Below are 22,244 nucleotides of genomic sequence, written 5' to 3' on the forward strand. Positions count from 1 at the left end.
ATCTAAAGTCACAGTAAAGGAGGAGTCAGAATTTGAATTTAGGCCTGCCTGATTCAAAACCTGTGCTCTTTTCACTATAAGAGTTAATAGTCACCATGTGAAGGACCCCTATTACGTGTCTGCACTTAAAAATTATTACTGAGTCACCTGAGTGGCTCATTTGGTTAAGCGACCGACTTTTGACTTCGGCTCAGGTCATGATCTCACGGCACAGATCCCTGTGTCAAGCTCTGTGCCGACAGTGTGGATTCTGCTTGGGATTCTCTCTCTCCCTCTCTCTCTGCCCCTTCCCTGTTTGCACTCTCTCTCTCTCTATCAAAATGAATAAATAAGCTTAAAGTTTCTCTACAAAAAAATAAAAATTATTTCTATTTTTTTTTTTTTACAAAGACAGTGATCACTACTTTTTTGAAAAGGAGGTGTGGTTTGCCAAAGCCACAGGGTAAATTAAAGACAGAGCCAGGATTCACATCCAGGGCTCTCAGACTCTGAAGCCCCTTCTTTTTCTTCTATACCCTTATACTATATTTTAATAAAGTCGTATCCTGTATCTCCACACATTATTGTGCACGGCATATTCTTTAAGAAACAGTTTGAATAGTTGTTCAATAGATTTTTACTCTTGTGCCAACTGCAATAGATGGATGTGGCTTCTCAGAGTACTTGTTTGAGGATTCTGGCACAGATGAGTGACTTATGTCTTGTGTTTGGAAAGAGAGGGGTTGTGGCTTCAGTGCCCAGAATTTGCCATCCCTGGCATGATTATTTTAAGAAACATAAGATTACTAACAATTAATTACAGTTCTACAATGAACAGTGGTTCTCTATATCCCTAAATGGTCTATTAAAAAAAAACAACAACAACTTCTAGTTATAATAAAAGAAAGAACCATCTACAAGGGGGTATATACACCTATATAATAATTCTCAGATAAAATACTCTATATATAGATGAGCTATTTTTAATATGGACCAACATCAAAATTATTCAATACAATTTGACCAGCAACCTTATTCACTCAGCCTCTTTATTTCATCATAGTCTTATGCTCCATAGAAAGAGAAAATTTTAATTTGCTACAATGATCTTCTGCTCCTCAGTCTGATTTTATGCTGGCAGATTATTTTAACCCTTTGTACATCTAAAACATAGTCACTAATCTGTCGCAAAAAGAACAACTTTAATCACTTTTCCAACTGGGTAGAATATTTGATCTTGTTTTAATATGGTACTTTGACTTTGTGAGTGCAGGTGGGTCTGAGAAATAGAAGGAATTTGGAATCTATATGGGAGAGGGGACTCTGTATGTTGACAAATGGTAACTACACTTATTGAGGTGAGCATTTTGTAATGTATATAACTGTCCACTCACTGTGCTGTACACATGAAACTAATATAATATGTCAACTATACTTCATTTAAAAACAAAGACTAAAGAAATATACAGGAGAAGGGAGACAATTGCCTTTGCACAGTCTGCCCCTTGGTGTCTAGAGAGAAGTTGCTTTAGTTGTGCTTTGAATTTCATTAATTGCTTCAAGCCAAACAAGGAGAAGGCAGGCACGTTTTCATATGGCTACTTTGGGCAAAATGACTGGCAGAGACAGTTAAAAAAAAGTTTGGCTCTACGGGAAATATTTTTATGGTTTTACTTCAGGAAAAAGTGTAAAAAAAGGAGTTTGAGAATGAGAATGTCTAGGTTAAAATCCTAGTTCAATAAGCATTGGTCTTTAGCAAATTACTTTTATTTTCTTGGCCTCCATATTTCCTTGTCTTCTTTAATGTAAATCACACATATATGTGAAATATATATAAAATGCATAAAAAATCTGACACATAATTATAAACATCTATGAAAACCACTACCAAGATCAACATCGACAATGTTCTGAATACAATACTGCAGAACCCAGAAGATCTCACCCATTTGTCCCTTCTAGATACCTCTCTACTCCTCCACCATTTTACCTGACTTCTGTCACAATCCTTTTCTAATTTTCTTCACAGTTTTCCCAAATTTGTATGAATTTGTAAATCATAATTTTGCTATATTTGAACATTATATAAACAAAATGGTATGTTGTATGAAACCATATATTCATTTATTGAGCACAGTATTCTATACATCTATTAGGTCAACTTTACTCATGTTCAAATCTTCTATATCTTACCATTTAAAAAAAAACAAATACATAAAACCTCCCACTATGATTCTTATTAGTCATTGTAGGTCTGTTATTTTGGTTATTAGCCATTGTAGGCCTGTTAATTTATGGTTTCTGTATTTTGATCTAATATTAATTAGGTATGGACATATTAAAATTTTATCTTATGGTGAATTAAAAAATTTTCCTTAGTATCTTTATCTATTTCTGCTAATGCTTTTGCTTTAAAGTATATTTTGTCTTATATTAACATTGCTACACTAGCTTTCTTTTCTGTTTTTTCCTTTGCATAGTATATATTTTCCTTTTTTATACTTCCAACTATCTGTATCATTATGTTTTAGATGTATCTCCTATAAACAGCATATACAGTAGTTGAGTATTATTTTTTAGTCAGTCCAACAATTTTCACCTGTACCATTTAGTGCATTTTATTTAACATAAATTATCAACATATTAGGTTTAGGGGCATCTGGGTGGCTCAGTCAGTTAAGCATCTGACTTCGGCTCAAGTCATAATCTCACAGTTTGTGGGTTAAAACCCTGTGTCGGTCTCTGTGCTGACAATTAAGAGCCGGGAGTCTGCTTCAGATTCTGTGTGTCCCTCTCTCTGCCCCTCCCCTGCTCATGCTCTGTCTCTATTTTAAAAATAAACGTTAAAATTTTTTATCAATATATTAGGTTTAAATGTGTCATCTTACTTTGTGCTTTCTGTTTTTAGTGCTTGTTCTGTTTATTCATTTATTAATTTTTGGCCAAGAAGAAGGAGAGTGGTGGGTTAATCTTCCTTATTGTTATTTTTAATTCTCTAAAGACAATGTACCTGTCTTATTACCTATAAGGGTCTGACTACTCCTATCACCACTTCCTCCTTATTACAATCATATACCTTCTTATCTTCTTTAATACTGTTTTTTATTACTTCCTTTGTTTCCCACAAATGTTTCGGATGATATCTCCTTTGTTTCTATTCATTTGTGGTTACTCTAAAAATCCCCACATTTATCTTTAATCTGTAAAACTTTGATACACTATACCTTCACTCCTCTCTAAGACAACACAAAGACTTTAGAGCACTTACCTTCAATTACCCTCTTCTTGACATAAATGTTATTATTGTTTGATCTCTTATCTTCTTACAAAAACCCAATGAAACATTAGTCTCATTATTATTTTATATAATCAAAGTTCTTTTTGGTTTATAGGCATAGTTCATCATATTTGGCCCTTCATTTCTTCCTGCATCTTAAAACTGTCATCTGACATAATTTTCTCTTTGCCTGAAGTACCTTTATTGAAATTTCTTTCATGAGAGTTTACTGAGACAAATCCTCTCATTTTTTATTTGAAAATGTCTTTATTTCACTTTCATTCTTGAGAAAAGTTTTTCTAGGTATATTCTTTCAGTGGATTGAAAGATCATCATCCTCCGGATTCTAATATTGCTGTTGAAAAGTTAGCTCTCAATCTAAAGCTTGCTCCTTTGAAGATAATCTTTTCTCTTTGCATGTTTTAAAGATCTCCTATCTTCCATTGGTTTTCTGTAACATTACCATTGGGTGCTTAGGTGTGTACTTTTTTTCATTTATTTTTATGAGATTTGTTGGGTATTTTGAATCTGAATTAGTGTCGGTGACAGACTAGCTCCCAGTGATTGCTGCCTCCTGGCATTCATGTCCTTATGTAGTCTTCTCCCACATTTACCAGGGTTGGTTCACGAAGCCAGCAGAACACGGCAGAAGTGACTATATGCCACTTCCAAGCCTGGGTCTTGGCTCCTCTCTCCATCACCCATTTTCTCTCTCGAATCATTTTCTCTGGGGAAAATGCCATATTGGGCCGTATTGTGAGCAGCCCTTTTGATAGGCCCATGTAATGAGGAACGGAAACTTCCTGCCAACAGCCATGCAGCCGTGCAACTGATCTTGGAAGGAGATACTCCAGCCCCATCAAGCTTTCAGATGATTCCAGTCCCAGCAGATGTCTTAATTGCAACCTCATGTAAAGCTCTGTGCTAGAACTACCCAACTAAGTCACTTCTGGAATCGTGATCTTGTTTTTGTAAAACAGTGGATTTTGTTGTTTAAGCCATATTTTAGGATAATTTTTTATGCAGCACTATGTAATTAATATAGTGATTTTCATCATGTCTGGAAAACTCCCAACCATATAATTTCTAATATTGTCTCTGTTTTGCTCTATTCTCTCTTTTACCTCTTTTGATCCTTCTCATTAAAAAAAATCAAAGTTTCCTTACCTCTGTATTTTCCATTTCATTTTGTCTTATATTGCATTCTAGATCATTTCTTCTGATATACTGTATCTCATCAAATCTGACACCACTGATTTTTTTTATTGAGATACGAATGACATTTAACATTAGTTTCAGGCTGACACAATTGATTTTTAAAAGAAATAAATTATGACAAATTTTTTTCTTATCATATTGATGTAAAATGAATACAATTTCAGAAGATACTAAAGTGGAAAATATTTGTCTTAAAACCAATTAAGTGTGGCATCATCAGTTTGTAAATTCCATTTTCAGCTGTGTCTTTTCTGTGTTTAAAGTGAACCACCACCATTTTAATTTTGCTTATTGAATTTTAATTTAAGAAGTTCAAAATTATTTTTTCAAGCCTCCTAAGATCACTTTTTATATTTTCCTTTTCTCTGTAGATGTCTTAAAATTTGTATTTATGTTATCATTACAAGCACAAGTGTTTATAGTCTGTGTTGGAAGTTCCCCAAGACCACCCTTTGGGTCAGTGATTTCCTAGGAGGACTCTCAGGTTTCATCACTTACTTGTATTCATGGCTAAGATTACAGTGAAATTTTTAAGAGCAACATTAGCAAAAGGAAAAGGTGCATAGAGGTAGTCCAGAGGAAAATAAGCTTCCAGAGAAACACAAGATGAGCTTAATTCCCCCAGCAATGAGTTATGACAACATATGGAATATTGCCAACCAGAGAGGCTCATTAGAGATTAAGTGTTTAGGGCTTTTATTGAGTGCTGATCACATGGACACTCTCTGTGCCAGGCACATACCCAGACTCCCAGAAGGAACAAGAGTTTAGCATAAACCATATTGTTTGCACAGTGTAGCAAAGAAGGCACTCTTATCAATTACTGTTGGTGGGAACCCTCCTGAAATTCAAATTCCCAGAAACTAGCCAAGAACCAACCCAGTAAGCAGGCCTTTCAAAGAATAGCAGTCAGGCCTACTGTTAACTACTTTCTACACATAGTCCATGCCTGAAGTCTTTGTGGGTCTGTTTGTTGTTTCTTGATTTTTGCTACTTCTTGCTCATGGAATCTAGTTTTCTCATTATCTTTGTGCTATTCTTGGTTACCTGTATGCTGTTCACTGTATTTGAACAATACTTTGCAGGAATAATTTCAGCACCCGATGAAGTTACATTCTTTCAGAAAGGATTTGCTCTTGCTTTGCATGCTGTCCTGGACCATCTCTAACTGAGCTCAAAGCTTGGGTTTTTTGGATGACTCTAATGATTGGAGCCTGAGCTAAAATTCTGGACATGAGCTGCTCCACTTCTGAGACTGACAAAGACTCTCTCCTGACCAAATTTTAGGCTCCTCTGAGCTCTTTTTCAAGTAGGCTATTCTTAGGCATGTTTTCAAGAACCCAGTTTCAGCAAGAGCTCAAAGTCAGAGTAGTCAGAATCCCCCACCCTGTATAACTGATTATCTTTTTCATCTCCCACTGTTTTCCAGGAAATATTTGATCATTTTGCCTGCCTTTGGCAATACTCCTGTTAGGTCAGTTAGCAAGAATTATCCTACACTCTCAGTAATTCTCTGTTCATCAAGACCCTACTCTGCTCCTTGGGTATAAAATCCCATTTTTTCTTGTTGTATTTGGAGTTGAGCCCAATCTTTTTCCATTACTGCAAAACCTATGCCTATTATGATAGTCCCCCTGAATAACATCTGCCTTACTGTTCTGAAGTGTTAGAATTTCTTCCCTAACAGTGCACCCTTATACCAAGGGCACAGTTTCCTTGTATCCCAGTTTATTGTGGCTCCTACATGACTAAATCCTGTGTGGTTCCTGGGTTCTGACCTTGACTGCTTATAGAAGCCATCAAAATGAAATTTCAAATTTTCTGATATCAACAAATGCTTCTAAGGCAATCGTATCTTCTGAGTGTGTTTACTCTTTCACAATCCTATTTTCTCTTCAACCTTGGTCTGTAATTTCTTGTCATTTGTCAGCTATTTTTCAGTACTTCCAAGGAAGTACTTTCAATACCTTAGTCACCATTCCTAGTCAAATTCCTTTGGTAGGGTTTGTTTGCTTACCCTCAGCTCTCATAAAATGGGAACTAGAAAATAAAAAGGTAGGTATTATTATTATTTTTCACATGTTTATTTATTTATTTTGAGAGAGAGAGAGAGAGAGAGAGAGAGAGAGAGAGAGAGAGAATGGGAAGGGGCAGAGAGAAAGGGAGAGAGAAAATCCCAAGCAAAGCAAGCTCTGCACTGACAGCATATGGGAGGCTCGACCTTACAACCATGAGATCATGACCTGAGACGAAATCAAGAGTCCAACACTTAAATGACTAAGCCACCCAAGTGCCCCAAGGTAGATATTATTATTAAGTACTGTTTATAATCTTATAATGATTATGAAATAACAGTTAACAAAAGAAAAGTTATCAAGCTCTGAGACTAACTTTAACTCATGTAGACATCACGTCAATCCCCATCCCCAACCATAACCCTTGCCATTAGTTAACTAACTTATTCAGATGCATAAAAGGATGCATGAGAGGTTTTATTTTTTCACTGAATAAAAAGAGATTTTGGTTGAAGGAAATCTCCCCAGTAATAAAGGAAAAAGAGAAAGGAAAATGGGGAAGATATTCAAATGCCTCTTGGTCTGGGCCTATAGAGCGCAAGTGATCATCTGTTGACTGGGAGGGACAGAATCTACTCTGTGCAGGATGCTCTGTCAGACTCTGAAACAAACAGGGCTATGCTGGGATCCATGGAATAAAGTGTACATGACTCCACATATGAATTTGCTTACCTTGACAATCCACAGTCCACCCATGTCTGGGGCATGGACAGTGCAGTTGTCAAGAACTGCAACAGCAGAGTGAGGCAGTAACAAGAAATAAGCAGTACTGTGGGTAGTACACATGGACAAAGAGGAAGCCAGAGCAGGGGATAACTTACAAGGGGGAAGTAGGGTAAACTAGCTGTGCTAACAGCATTGATTATGATATGCTACTTTTGGGACAATTAGAGATAGGTGGAGGCACTTTGAGCTAGGCCAAGATGCTGCTGTGACACTAGAGAGGGCTCTTGAGAGTTACACACAGTTGAGAAGATAAAAATAGCAAATATTTATTTGGCATTTACCACATGCCAGGGACTTTTCTAGATCATATATGCGTGTGTGTGTGTGTGTGTGTGTATGTACATATGTGTGTGTGTGTGTGTGTGTATATATGTGTGTGTGTGTGTGTGTGTGTATATATGTGTATATATATATATACATATATATATATATATAGTCATTTAATTTCCATACCACTTTATAAGGTAGGTATTATTATTTTACAGATGAAGTACATCTGAGGCACAAGAAGGGTGAAGTGAGGTCTGAATCAAGGCACTGTGACTCCATGTCTGTGCTGTTAATTCCTGTGTTGCAGTGACAATGTAGCATCCAATGATGGACTCAGGTCTGGAGTATACCCATCACTTTTACTTAAACCCTGCAAACTGAGCTTTTATTAAAAATTTTTTAGGTCTATTTATTTTGAGAGAGTGAGAGAGGCAGAAAGCGAGGGAGAGAGAAAATCTCAAGCAGGCTCTGCACTATCAACTTGGCACCTGACATGGGCTGGATCCCACAAACTGTCAGATCATGACCTGAGCTGAAATCAAGAATCAGAAGCTTAACCAACTGAGCCACCCAGGTGCCCCTAATCAATTTTTTTTAAAGCACGAAATATGGCGCTCTACCCCTTAGAAATTCTGATTTAATTAGTTTGGGGTATGTCCCCTTGAAGTCATTGTGGTTAAATATTAGATTGGCTAAATGTTTTCTTACCTGTTTTGAAAACTGTATTGGTATGCTATACTTTATATTTATTTCCCTGTTTTACTTAGGCCAACATTATTAGATAAATTCTCAATATGTCCCTTGTAAATCCACACTAATGGATTTGGTTCAGATAAGCTGCATAGTAAAGCTTTATGCTGCATTTTCTTTCAATGAAATTCACATGGAAATTATGAATAATTTATCATCTACCAATATGCATACAGTATTTTGGTTAATAAACCTAAAATGTTGGAAAACAGAATAGATTTCGATTAATAAAATATTCCTGGGGAATAAACCAGGAGTTAAAATGTGGTGTATATAAAATCTAGTCTCCTACTACTTTTCTGAATTTTTTTTTTGTTATGTGAATTATAGTATTTGTTGCAGTTAGGGAAGTAAACACTTGGGAAGCCAGCTGGCAGCTTAGACAAGGTCAGAATCATTATTTGATAAGGTCATCACGTTACTGAGTCTGGTTCTCAGCTCTGCAGGCCCAGAAATTAATTTTTCAAGCTTGCCCCTAGGTGACATCCTGTGGGCATTCTTACCAGACCAAATCCCTAAGAGACTAATGTGTTGTCCAGAGTTCTAACTTATTAACTCATCATTTTAAATATTTAACTTTTAGGTAGAGTGGAATGTTTGTACTGGTATGGGTGAACTCTCTTTCCTCTCAGCAAAAGAAAGACAAATTATAAACACAAGGATGTTTGGTGAGCATGAAGCCAGTCAGGGGAAATAAATGATTAAAATGTCTATTACATTGATCTTCACTTGGGGAGTATTTGTGAAAGAGATTGGATACTTATTTCTAAAATTAGGATATGCCCTCCTCTGGACTGTCTTGATTGCTTTCTTGTTAGAGAACCCTGACTATCCTTTCTTTAGGTCATTCCTTTTTTTTCATATATTTTTTTCCACCATGTTAGAGACAATGCCATTTATTTAATTATATATTCTAATAGTCCTTGTCTGCAGAGGCTATATAATAATCTTAGTGAATGCAACCTAAAATTTATCAGACTCCTCAGGCACCAGTTTATAGATTTTTAGGGTAAATTATTATTGTTTTCATAGAAAATCATTCTAATTTATTACATGTTAATGAAAGAGAGAGGAAGAGAATCCCAAATAGGTTCTGTGCTCTCAGTGCAGAGCCTCAATTAGGGCTTGATCCCATGAACTGTGAGATCATGACCTGAGCTGAGATCAAGAGTTGGATGTTTAAGTGACTGCACCTCCCAGGCACCCCAAATTAAAAAAAATTAAATCATTCTTATCCATACCTAAAAAGGAAATAATAAGAAACATAAACTGATTAAAATATTTTAAACTGAGGGTTGATGGGGGGTGGGAGGGAGGGGAGGGTGGGTGATGGGTATTGAGGAGGGCACCTTTTGGGATGAGCACTGGGTGTTGTATGGAAACCAATTTGACAATAAATTTCATATATTGAAAAAAATATATTTTAAATGTCTTCATATATAGAATCCTATTCTCTTAAATCATTTTTCAACTTAGAGCCATTAACAGGCATGTTTTCAATATAATATCACCATTAGTGCCATCAAAAGCATTGAGGATGCAGTGTTTTTATAAAAGTGCTCTATTGATAGCCATTTTAATAAGTTTTGATTCTAGTCTTTTCCTAATTGACTATACTCATACTTTCCTCCATTGAATCACAGGTAGCTGGAAGGTAAGGGCTTCTCTTTAAAGTCAGCAAGAAGTTTCTGACTAATGGTAGCTGTATGCAACAAACAGATTGATCATGCCAGCCTCTAATTGCTTTGAGTTTTTTTCCACTTATTTGGCAATTTATCCCACCTTTGGTTGCATTGCTTGTGGCAAGTAGAGGTAATTCTTCAGCATACGATAGTATCATCTGGGAGACTGTTAGAAATGCAATGTATCTCACCCCACCCCAGCTTCTGCATGTTTAACAAGATCCCTAGGTGATTCAAGTTAGGGAGGCATTACCGTGCATCATGGCTTTATCCACTTGTGGGATTTTTCCTTTTTTAATTGTTATACTGTTGTTGGTTGCTCTTTTGCAAGAAAGCATGGACTTGAAATCATTTCTCCAACAATGATTATTTACTTAATCATTTTCCCTGATTACTCTTTCTATTCACATATAACTTAGTTTCAAGGATGAATTATAGTCTAATTTTTTGAAGACACTTTATACTTCTGCTACCAATAGTACACATAATTCAATTGAAGCAATAACTGTACGAACAAATGAACAATTATGTTCATGTTCCCTGACCTATATTGATTATAAAATGACATATCTCACTTTCAGAGATACAAAAATATGAACAAGATAAGTGTGCTTTAGGATTAATGAAATAGAGGATTTTGTTAAACACTAGGCTCTTTCCTACCCTTTGCTTCTCCATTCCTTCTGTCCTGAAACAAAGGAGATGGGAATGGGGTTGAGATTACAAATTTAGACTTATGTTTAGAGGGTGAGAGCTCTTGAACTCTGCAGAGGTAGGAATAGGGAACAGAACTGGAGAGGAGACTTCAGGATAACAGACCAAGACAAGCGATCTCATTTTGTAAAGGTATCTCTTTTAGTAATTCATCCTCAACACAGCAATAACAAGTTCCCCTACTTTTCTGTAGTCATACATCTTACTCCTCTAGAATCTCCATGGCTTCTTGGGTGAGCTTCTTACATTTGTTATTTGCATTGTCATCAATTCTATCAGGTATTGTCAGGTGCTTGTCCCATAGAGTGACTCAGGGTCTATGGCCAGAGATAAAAACCTGGTTAAATTAATATGGCTGGAGTAAATAGGGATATGAATTTAGCCTAGTCCAGAACTATTGCATTGCTCACTCCATTTTGTTTTTCTTGGTAAATTCTCAAATGGTCTGGGGCTGTTGTACAGTCGAGGCATTAAAGAGCTGGAATATTAAGTATAGGGCAACCCAAGTTGATCCACATGAAAGCTTTCAGATATTAAATGCCCCCATATTTAATTTTAATATAGTCATTTTTTCCCCCTGTCTTACCAAATGCCTTGCTCATTGAAATTCTGTAATATTCCTGGGAAAACTTAACCTATAGTCATTCATTGATGGGAAATATACCCTTCTGAACTTTAGTATGTCTTTCAAAATCTTTAGGATAATATTCATGCTGAAAAACAACCCATATATAACCATAGCTCATTTTATTGAGCTTTGCATTACTGTACTTCATAGATATTCCTTTCTTTACAAATTGAAGGTTGTGGCAACCTTATTTAGGACAAGTCTATAGGTGCCATTTTTCCAAAAGCATTTGCTCATTTCAGGTCTCTGTGTCACATTTTGGTAATTCTCACAATATTGCAAAATATTTCATTATTATTATATTGGTTATGGTGATCTGTGATCAGTAATCTTTGATGTTACTATTTTAATTGTTTTGGGGTGCTATGAACTGGGCCCATATAAGATGGCAAACTTAATAAATGTTGAGTGTGTTCTGACTGCTGCAAAGACCATCCATTCCCTATCTCTCTTTCTCTCTCAGGGCCTCCCTATTGTGTCTATTGAGACAGAACAATATTGAAATTAGGCCAATTAGTAACCTAACAATGGCCTCTAAGTGTTCAAGTGAAGGGAAAAGTTGAATGTCTTTCACTTAAAATAAAAGCTAGGAATGATTAATCTCAATGAAAAAGGCATGTTGAAAACTGAGATAAAGAGAATGGTGGGCATCTTGTGCCAAACAGTTAGCCAAGATGTGAATGCAAAAGAAAAATTCTTGAAGGAAATTAAAAATGCTACTCCAGTGAACACACAAATGATGAGAAAGCAAAACACAAAACCTTCCCTTAAACCAAAGCCTAATTCAGAGCAAGCTCTAACTCTCTTCAATTCTAAGAAGGCTGAGAGAGGTGAGGAAGTTGTAGAAGAAAAGTGTGAAACTAACAGAAGTTGATTTGTGAGGTTTAAAGAAAGAAGTCATCTCCATAACATAAAAGTGCAAGGTGAAGCAGCAAGTGCTAATATAGAAGCTACAGTAAATTATCCAGATCTAGCTAAGATAATTAATGAAGGTGGCTACATTAAGCAACATATTTTCAATTTTAGATGAAACAGCCAAATATTGGAAGAAGATGCCATCTAGGATTTTATAGCTATGTAGGAGAAGTCAATGCCTAGTTTTAAAGTGTCAAAGGATAGGCTGACTCTCTTGTTGGGGGCTAATGTAGCTGATGACTTTAAGTTGAAGCCATTGCTCATTGACCATCCTGAAAATCCTAGGGCCCTGAAGAATTATGCTAGATCTACACTGCCTGTGCACTATAAATGGAACAACAAAGCCTGGATGGCAGCACATCTTTTTACAACATGGGTTTGCCCATGTTGAGTCCTTCCATATAGAAAAAAATGATTCCTTTCAAAATATTAATGCTCATTGACAATGTGCCTGGTCATCCAAGAGCTCTGATGAAGTAGAAGGAGACTGATGTTTTTTTCCCTTTTTTTCTTATTAAATTTTTTTTTAACGTTTATTTATTATTAAGAGACAGAGACAGAGCATGAGCATGGGAAGGACAGAGAGAGAGAAGGAGACACAGAATCCAAAGCAGGCTCCAGGATCTGAGCTGTTAGCACAGAGCCCCATGCGGGGCTTGAACTCACAAACCGTGAAATCATGACCTGAGCCAAAGTCTGACACTTAACCAACTGAGCTACACAGGCACCCCCTTTCCCCCCTTTTTTAACGTTTATTTATTTTTGAGAGACAGAGAGACAGAGAATGAACAAGCAGGGAAGGAACAGAGAGAGAGGGAGACACAGAATCTGAAGCAGGCTCCAGGCTCTGAGCTGTCAGCACAGAGCCCGACACAGGGCTTGAACCCACGAACCATGAGATCATGACCTGAGCTGAAGTCAGTTGCTTAACTGACTGAGCCACCCAGGTGCCCCTTTTTTCCCTTTTTAAAAAAAGTTTATTTATTTATTTTGAGAGAGAGAAAGAGAGAGAGCATGAGAGAGAGAGAACATGTGTGGAGGAGTGGCACAGAAAGAGGGAGAGAGAGAATCTCAAGCAGGCTCTTGCTGTCAGCACAGAGCCCATGCTGTCAGGATAGAGCTTGAAACAGGACCTGATCTCATGAACTGTGAGATCATGACCTGAGCCAAAATCAAGAGTCAGACACTTAACTGATTGAGCCACCAGGCGCCTCAAGATTGATGTTGTTTTTATGCCTAACAACATCCATTCTGCAGCCCATGGAACAAGGAGTAACTTTGACTTTGCATTATTTATTATTATAATGATTATTATTAGAGTTATTATTTGAGATATACATTTCATAAGGCTATAGTTGCTATAGCTAATTATTCTTCTGATGGATCTGGGCACAGTAAACTGAAAACCTTCTGGAAATGAGTCACCATTCTAGATCCCATGAAAAACATTCTTTTGTTAAGTTTTATTTATTTTGAGAGAGAGAGAGAGAGAAAGAAAGAGAGAGCACAAGCCAGTGGGGCAGGGCAGAGAGAGAGGGAGAGAGAGAGAATCCTGAGCAGGTTCCACAATGTCAGCACAGAGATGTGGGGCTCAAACCCATGAGCCACGAGATCATGACCTGAGCTGAAATCAAGAGTCTGATGCTTAACCCACTGAGCACTCAGGTGTCCCTAAAAACATTCCAGATTCATGGGAAGAAGTAAAAATATCAACACAAACAGGAGTTTGGAAGAAGTTGATTCCGAACGTCATGGATGACTTTGAGGGGTTCGAAAGTTCAGTAGAGGAAGTAACTGTAGATGTGGTAGAAATAGAAAAAGAACCAGAATGAGGAGTAGAGCCTGAAGATGTGACTGAATTGGTGGAATATCATGATAAACTAAATGGATGAAGAGTTGCTTCTTATGGATTAACAGAGAAAGTGGTTTCTTGAAATGGAATCTACTTCTGGTGAAGGTGCTGTGAAGATTATTGAAACAAAAATAAAGGATTTAGAATATTACATAAGCTTAGTTTATAAAGCAATGGCAGGGTTTGAGAAGATAGGCTTCAATTTTGAAAGAAGTTCTACTGTGGGTAGAATGTAGCGAACTTCATTGTGGTCCTTTTTTTTTTTTTTTTTTTAACATTTATTTATTTATTTTTGAGAGGGAGAGAGAAAGAGAGCAAGGAAGGGAGGGGCAGAGAGAGAGGGAGACAGAGAATCCCAAGCAGGCTCTGTGCTGAGTACAGAGCCTAACATGGGGCTTGGACTCACGAACCATGAGATCCTGACCTGAGCCAAAACCAAGAGTCAGATGCTTACATGACTGAGCCACACAGGTGCCCCCATTGTTGTCTTATTTTAATCATTTTACTGCAGTGGTCTGGAACTGAACCTGCAATATCTCCAAAGTATGCCTGTACTATTTACCAGATTTATTTTTCCTGAATTGAATGTATAATTCCTGATAATTAATTTTTCCCTTCAGATTAAATTTTTTTTTTTATTTAACGTTTATTCATTTTTGAGAGGCAGAGAGAGACAGAGCATGAGCGGGAAAGGGGTAGAGACAGGGACACCGAATCTGAAACAGGCTCCAGGCTTTGAGCTGTTAGCACAGAGCCCGACGTGGGGCTCGAACTCACAAACTGAGAGATCTTGACCTGAGCCGAAGTCAGATGCTCAAGTGACTGAGCCACTCAGGTGCCCCATCTCTTCAGATATTTTTATTTTTAAAGTAATCAATTACTGGGGAGGGGGGGAACCCACACCCATTTTATGTACAAGGTCCTATAAGCCTCAGGGCTCTTACACATCAAAGAAAGAGTGTGTTTTTTCTTTCAGTAGAGAGTAAAGTTGCTTGCATCTACCATGAGTAACCTATACCTCCTTGGGAAGCTAAAATGTGCCATGACATCAAAGAGATGTATTCCTTTAAGCCCTCACATTGTTTGGATTTTGCCAATACTCCTTTATTCTGCATTGGCACTGATACTCCTGCTGGTTTTTTTTTTTTTTTTTAATTAATGTTTATTTATTTATTTTGAGCAGGGGGAGCAGCAGAGATAGAGGGAGAGAGGGAATCTCAAGCAGGCTCTGGACTGTCAGCACAGAGCCTGACGCAGGGTTCAATTTCAGGAACCATGAGATCCAGCCAAAATCAAGAGTCAGATGCTCAACCGACTGAGCCACCCAGGCGCCCTGAGACTCCTGTTCTTTTATCATGAATATTTAAAGCCTGTCACTATAAAAATCATATTAGGTATTTCTAGGTACAACTTGAATATCAAATATTTTAGAGGGCAGAACTAGAATAGTTAAAAATTAAAAAAACAAAACAATCATGTAGTCATATGTGAAATTCATAATTTGAAAAGTATGGATTTATTGTAATTATATTCATTAAAGAGTTAGGCAGCATTATTTTAGTCCAAATCATTATTCTTTTGAAATACTTGTATGAAATCTTAGATATCTGAGTATCACAGGATTCCTTTTTGATGTAATTTGCTTACCTTAATGTAGTGTAATGTTACACTATTGCATTCACCTGATTCTCTGGAAATGTGTCTGTTGTACAAGTTACAGGACACCAAGCCTTTCTGAGATTTTGGCATAAAGCCAAAAATACACTTTTACTTCTGTTTCAATGGTGTATTTTGGAATTAAAGTAATCAAAAAATGATAGTTGTTCACAAGGTACAAAGTGCAACAGGACTATTTAAGTGAACAGTATGTAAGGTGTTTAGTACAGAAATACATGTGAATATTAGAAACACAGGCAAGTAGAAAGGGCTATAACTAACTTTGCTTCTACTCTTTAGAAACAATTGCTGTATAGGAGGGGCCACGTCCAACTGCACCAACCAAGACATAGAGGACCACCACAAGTGTTGTGTTTAGTGTATGGACTATAAAGTGCTTAATAGTTTAAAAAATTTTTTTTATGTTTTTATTTTTATTTTTTTTATTTTTGAGAGAGAGAGTGCAAGCAGAAGAGGAGAGAGAGAGAGAGAGAGAGAGAGAAAGAAAGAGAGAGAGAGACAGAATCTGAAGCAGGCTCCAGGCTCTGAGCTGTCTGTGCAGAGCCTGACGTGGGGCTTGAACTCATGGACTGTGAGATCACGACCTGAGCTAAAGTTGGATGCTTAACCGACTGAGTCACCCAGGCACCCTGTAAAGTGCTTCATAGTTTTGAGTTCTAGGGGAAACCGGATATAATTTCATTCGGATTTCACCCTGTTTGCTGGTCCATCTATTCATTTCTTTTTCTTTTCTTATTCCTGGATACAGACAGAGAAATACTTTTTATTTTGTTTTTGTATAAAAATTTAAAAAATTTTACTAAATTTTTATTTTTTTTTTGTAAATTTTTATTCTATTTTACTTTCTTCATTTCACTTTATTGTATACATTTGTTTTAATTTTTAAATGTTTTCTTACTTTTTTCTTTTCTGTTCTTTCCTTTTTTCTCTATTCTATCAAGTTTCTTTCAACAACCAGACCAAAACACACCTAGAATCTAGCTTTCTTTATTTGATTTTTTTTGTTTTTAATTTTTAATTTTTAGTTTTTATTTTATTTTTTTCTTCCTCCAAAATGACAAAATGAAGGAATTCACCCCAAAAGAAAGAATAGAGACAATTGCTGTACAAACTTTAGTTTTAAATCTCCCTCTCTCCATATGAATAGATATGAATATAGATATTTATTGAGATATAGCTATAATACTTGAGATCCCAGTGTCCATGCTTTACTGTTTTTTTATTTAGTAATAACATGTCAGGAACATTGTTCTGTGTCTACAACCTTATTTCTAATGCTCTATTTATTGTGTGGATTTAACAAATTAATTAAATAAATTTCTTAATTTTACACAATTTCCCATGAAATGGAAACTTACTAAAACAAGTCCTAGACAGGGGCACCTGGGTGGCTCAGTCGGTTGGATGACTGACTTCAGCTTGGGTCATGATCTCACAGTCTGTGAGTTCAAGCCCCACATTGGGCTCTTGCTGACAGCTCAGAACCTGGAGCCAGCTTCAGATGCTGTGTGTCCCTCTCTGCCCCTCCCCCACTCACACTTTGTCTCTCAAAAATAAAAATAAAAACACAAAAAAATTTAAAACAAAAAAAACAAGTCCTAGACATCTTGAACTTTGATTATTGGATTGTTGAGCACAAATGAGGGATTAAAAAGTGTGGAGAAAAAAAGGGTTCAGGGATGAACTGTGGTTGCCTGTATGCAAGATATGGTAGAAAATAAATTATGTTCAACTTTTAGGTTAAAGTGTGATGACAGTAATAATAATATAAAATGGGATACAGTCTTCTTCACCACTAATACAGATTTAAGGAAAGTGACCCAAAGACTCTTGCCACAAAGCTGAAATTCTCAATTGGACAGGATTCTGAAACATACCTGCTGTGTATATTTGGTAATGTGGAGCTATTAACCATTCTAAACTTGATGTTTAAACTTGAAAAGGTTGTGTTAGGACCAAAGAATAAAGATAAGATTTTAAAAGTTGTTCAATCTTGAAACTATATAATCATATGGAATTATTGACAAATATCTGGTTCATACCATAGCAATTATGGTATGGCATAAGTCAATGGTAAATGCTTTTTTTTCATTCTGAACTTCTGTACTCATTGAAGGATATTATTTTTCTCAAGATAATAATTTCCAGTTTTAACAAATATCCTACATTTGTTATTTTAATAACACATTTTGAAATGACTGGATTTAAGTATACTGTGAAATATTTCCCCATCTAAAGGTGTATGGATTCTTCTTGCATGTTCTTTATGAGTGTGTGTGAATGTGTGTGTATGTGTGTGTGTATAACCCTTCCACCCATTCAGCTGGTACTATATATGCATTTTTCAACTTGTTGCTTTAGTATAAATATAAACAGAACATGGTCATTTTTCTGCAGAGTCTTATCATTTATGCACTAAGGTTATAGTCATGTAGATATAACAAACCACTAATAAAAAGAAGTTTATAATGGAGAAAAATTTAAGAAAGTGTTCTGGAAGTATTGATGGGATAAGATGAATTTAGTTTTGATTAAGAAAGATTTCTTGGATAAGTCAAGATTTGAGCTATAAAGGAAGAATAAGACTCTAGTAACAGATAAGAGAAGTATCAGGAGAGGTTTTATAGCATAAGATTAAGAGTGAGGATGTTGGATTTAGACAGACTTGGTTCAGATTTGGGCTTTTTCTGTTCTGATCATGGTCCAAGTCCATAAATTCTCAAAATGTCAGTCTCTTTATCTAAAGAATAGAAGAATAGTACTAATACTATCTAACTTATAGGATTTGGGTAAGATTAGTGGGATAACATTTGTGCCAGACAAACATTTGGGAAATTTCAACAATGACTATTACTACAATCCAAGCTCCAGCACCTAGGATGCAGGGCTTGGACCATTATAGGCCTTCAGTGAATACGTGGAAGAAATGAAAGAAACGTCAACTTGGACAAAGATATAGAGGTGTGTATGCTAGGCAAGCTAGGAAAATGGTGACAAAGTTTGTGGGATTGTTCATTAGGCAATCAGTGATAGGTGTTGGTTAGATGGGTTTGTTTCTATGAGTGGGTGGCACCAAGAAAGATAATGAGGGCATGAGCTAGGACAATACCAGTGAAGTCAGATGGAGGGCATAGATGTGAGACTGTAGAACATTTAAAGAATTTTATATAGTTTGATGTAGTGTGAGGGAGGGGAAAGTATGAAAATGGCTCTGATGTTCATAGGAGAAATATTACAAAGGGTGGACTCAATACATGTGGTTTAAATATCATAGGTTGATAGATAGATAGATAGATAGATAGATAGATAGATAGATAAATGTCATAGTTTTATACTCTTATGGGGCAATCTTTTTACCACAGAATAATGGTGCTAACACTGATTTTAAAGACAGAAAACTTATGCTTATTACTTGGCTCTTCTAGTTAACATATGTGTTATTTTATGGAAGTTACAAACCTCTTAAAACCCCAGTTTCTTAATTTTAAAATAAAGATGATCATATTCATAAAATTTGTGTGGGTGTTTTTGTTTTCATTTTTGTTTTTTTGTAAACAGTGAAATGTTTCACAGAATTAGAGTTAATGCTTTTGCTTGACTTCGGTCCAGAGATTTTTGAAACAAGGTGAAAACTAGAGGAAGATTTGGGAATATATAATGACAGTTGGTTTATCAATAGAAGTTGTCAGAAGAAAAAAAAGGATAAAAGATCTATGTATTACATCTACATTTTGATGATGAAGCAAATCCAGAGACTAAATGGAGGAGAGATCAGAAAGTAGGGAGATAGTAAGCTCCACTAGGGCAGAGACATTACCTGTTTTTCTTTTTTCTTTTTGCTACTGTATTTCTAATATCTAGAATAGTGCTAGGCATATAGTGAGGCCTCAGTAAAGACTCAATATAAAAATAAATAAACAAAAGCCAGGGGATTGCAGATTTTGGAATACCAAGAAAGAATGCTTAGTTTGTACACTAAAAAGAAGTTAAACAATATAGTCACTTTAATTGGAGATTAAAACACTGATGATCTTTCAATACATCAATTTTAATTAGCTTAAGGCAGAAGGAAGTACAGAAAGAGATGAGACAGAATAAACAAGTACTGTCTAATCATCTACCAAATTTGTAGGAAATGGAAAGTGACTACTAGTATCGTTACCTTGGAAGAGCAGAGAGTGTTAGCACTGTGCTCTTATTCTCTATAGTTCTCCTGGGTGAGAGGATTAATTCCTATGTCCTTAATGGATGTCTATTGGAATGTGACTACAAAGTCTTTTTCTCCAGCTTAAAAATTTCCTCTGAGGTTCAGACCTATATGTCTAGTGACCTATTCTTATATATTCTATTTGGATTTCATCTTATAAAATCACAAACTCAAGTGTAAAAACCTGTTTTCTTCCCCCAAATCACTCCTTTTTATGTATTTTCTTTTGCAGTGACCGGCACCCTGATCCACCTGTTGCCTGAGTCAGAAAATTAGCACTTCCCACCCTACTAAAACACCTAACCATTCACTTGGTTTTGAGGGACGGAATCCCACACAATGTAGTGTTAAAACCTTTTGGGGCTTATTGTAAGAACAGAGAGAAGGTTTTTTTTTTTTTTTTTAATATGGAAGATTAACAAGAATTCAAATGTTTTATCAGAAATAAGATATTTAAGAAAGGGTAGCTAGTGCTTTAAGATGACTGAACAATTTGAGGGCAAGGACTCTACTAATCTTTTTACACTATTATTTCCCCAGTGCCTAACACAATGCCTGGCATAAAGGAAGGGCTCACTGAATTACATTAGGAATCAGAAGACACTTGGTGATCATGGAATGGGAGGAAAAGAAAGTAGATAGACCAATGAAACAACTAACTGAACCTATAGCAAAAAGAAGAACTATACCTTAAGAGCTAGGTGTCCCATTGACCAAAATCGTAGTATCTAGAAGACAGAATACTGATGCTGATACAGAATGGAAAACTGATCTGATACTTATTAGATTTGTCTCTGGCTTGCTTTTTTCCCCATTTATCCACCAACCTAGATGGGTAAACCTAATCATTTTCACTTTTCCACTCTCTAGTTCATGTTCTCCTATAACTTACATTAATGATATTTGATAATTGATAAGTGGTCTGGGAGGTGTCTTGCATACTGTCAGCCCCTCACTGGCACATCCTCTGCCCAGAGGCAAGCTCCACATAGAGCTTTACATTACACCAGTTCCCCACCACCCGCCCTTGTAAGAAATAGCTAAAGCAGCAGTGGAGAGTGAGAGATTTATAGCTTTAAAAATTTTACCAGAAAATGAGAAAGATTAAAAACAAACCAGTTAAGTGTTCAACTCATGAAGTTAGAAATAGAGCGATATAGTAAACTTGAATATGCAAGAAGGAAATAAATAATAAAGGGCAGAGATCCATGAAATACAGTACAAAAATAACACCAGCAAGAACAACAGTGAAGATTAACTAAATCCAAAACAGGCTTTTGAAATGATTAATAAGATATGAAGACCTCTGGCTAGACTGATACAGGAAAAAAAGAGGAAAGAAAGAAAATGACATGCAAATAAAATACAGAATGAAAAGGGAAAAGTTATAATCCCAACAAATTAAAAATTAAAGAACATTAAAATAGCTATATTCCAATTTAAAATCCAATATAAAACATATTTCAATATTTCATACTGGATTTTAAATATAATATTTAAATATTGGATTTCAAATATATATTTGAAAAAACATAAAAGGGCACATAAGTAGAAGAAATAAAAACTGAATAAACTAATAAACCTATAACAAAATTGAAATGGTATTCAAAGACTCCTGGACCAAAACTGTACCAATCTTCCAAGAAGCTGTTAATTCCAAACTTATAATTTTTTTTGAAAATATAAAAAGTAGCAAAATCTGCCAAATCTATTTTATATACTTACTCAGCTTGATTCTAAAATTGGGTAATGACAGATGTCCACTTTACTTACAAATACAGATACAAAACTCCTTAATAAAACATTAGCCATCTGAACTCAAAAGTATATAAAAATAATACATTATTAAGCAGAATTTATCTAGGAACACATGAATGTCTCAACATACAAAAAAACCTAAAAATTTAATTTACCCATTACTTGATGAAATGTAACAAATCACAGTAATCTTAAAATTGCAGAAAGACATATTGATAAATTCTATTATAATATACTTAAAAGACAAGGAATAGAAAACGATTTTTAAAGTTTATTTATTTATTTTGAGAGAGACAGAGAGAGAGTGTGAGCAAAGGAAGGGCAGAGAGAGAGGGAGAGAGAAAATCCCAAGCAGGTTCTGCACTGACAGTGGGGCTCAGTCCAATGAACCATGAGATCATGGTCTGAGCTGAAATCAAGAGTTAGTCACTCAACCTACTGAACCACCTATGTGCCCCAAAGAGAATTTTTTTTTTAATTTGGAGAGGTTATATACCAAATTCTTATTGTAAGCAT

General features: G+C 35.9%; 1 protein-coding gene across 7 annotated transcripts in view; it reads right to left on the reverse strand.

Annotated features, from left to right (window-relative positions):
- CNGB3 (cyclic nucleotide gated channel subunit beta 3) overlaps positions 1-22,244 on the reverse strand; it is a 280,338-nt gene that overhangs the window by 183,544 nt on the left and 74,550 nt on the right. The window lies entirely within an intron of this gene.

The sequence above is a fragment of the Panthera leo genome, chromosome F2 (genome assembly GCF_018350215.1).
Source record: "Panthera leo isolate Ple1 chromosome F2, P.leo_Ple1_pat1.1, whole genome shotgun sequence".
NCBI classification, from domain to species: Eukaryota; Metazoa; Chordata; class Mammalia; order Carnivora; family Felidae; genus Panthera; species Panthera leo.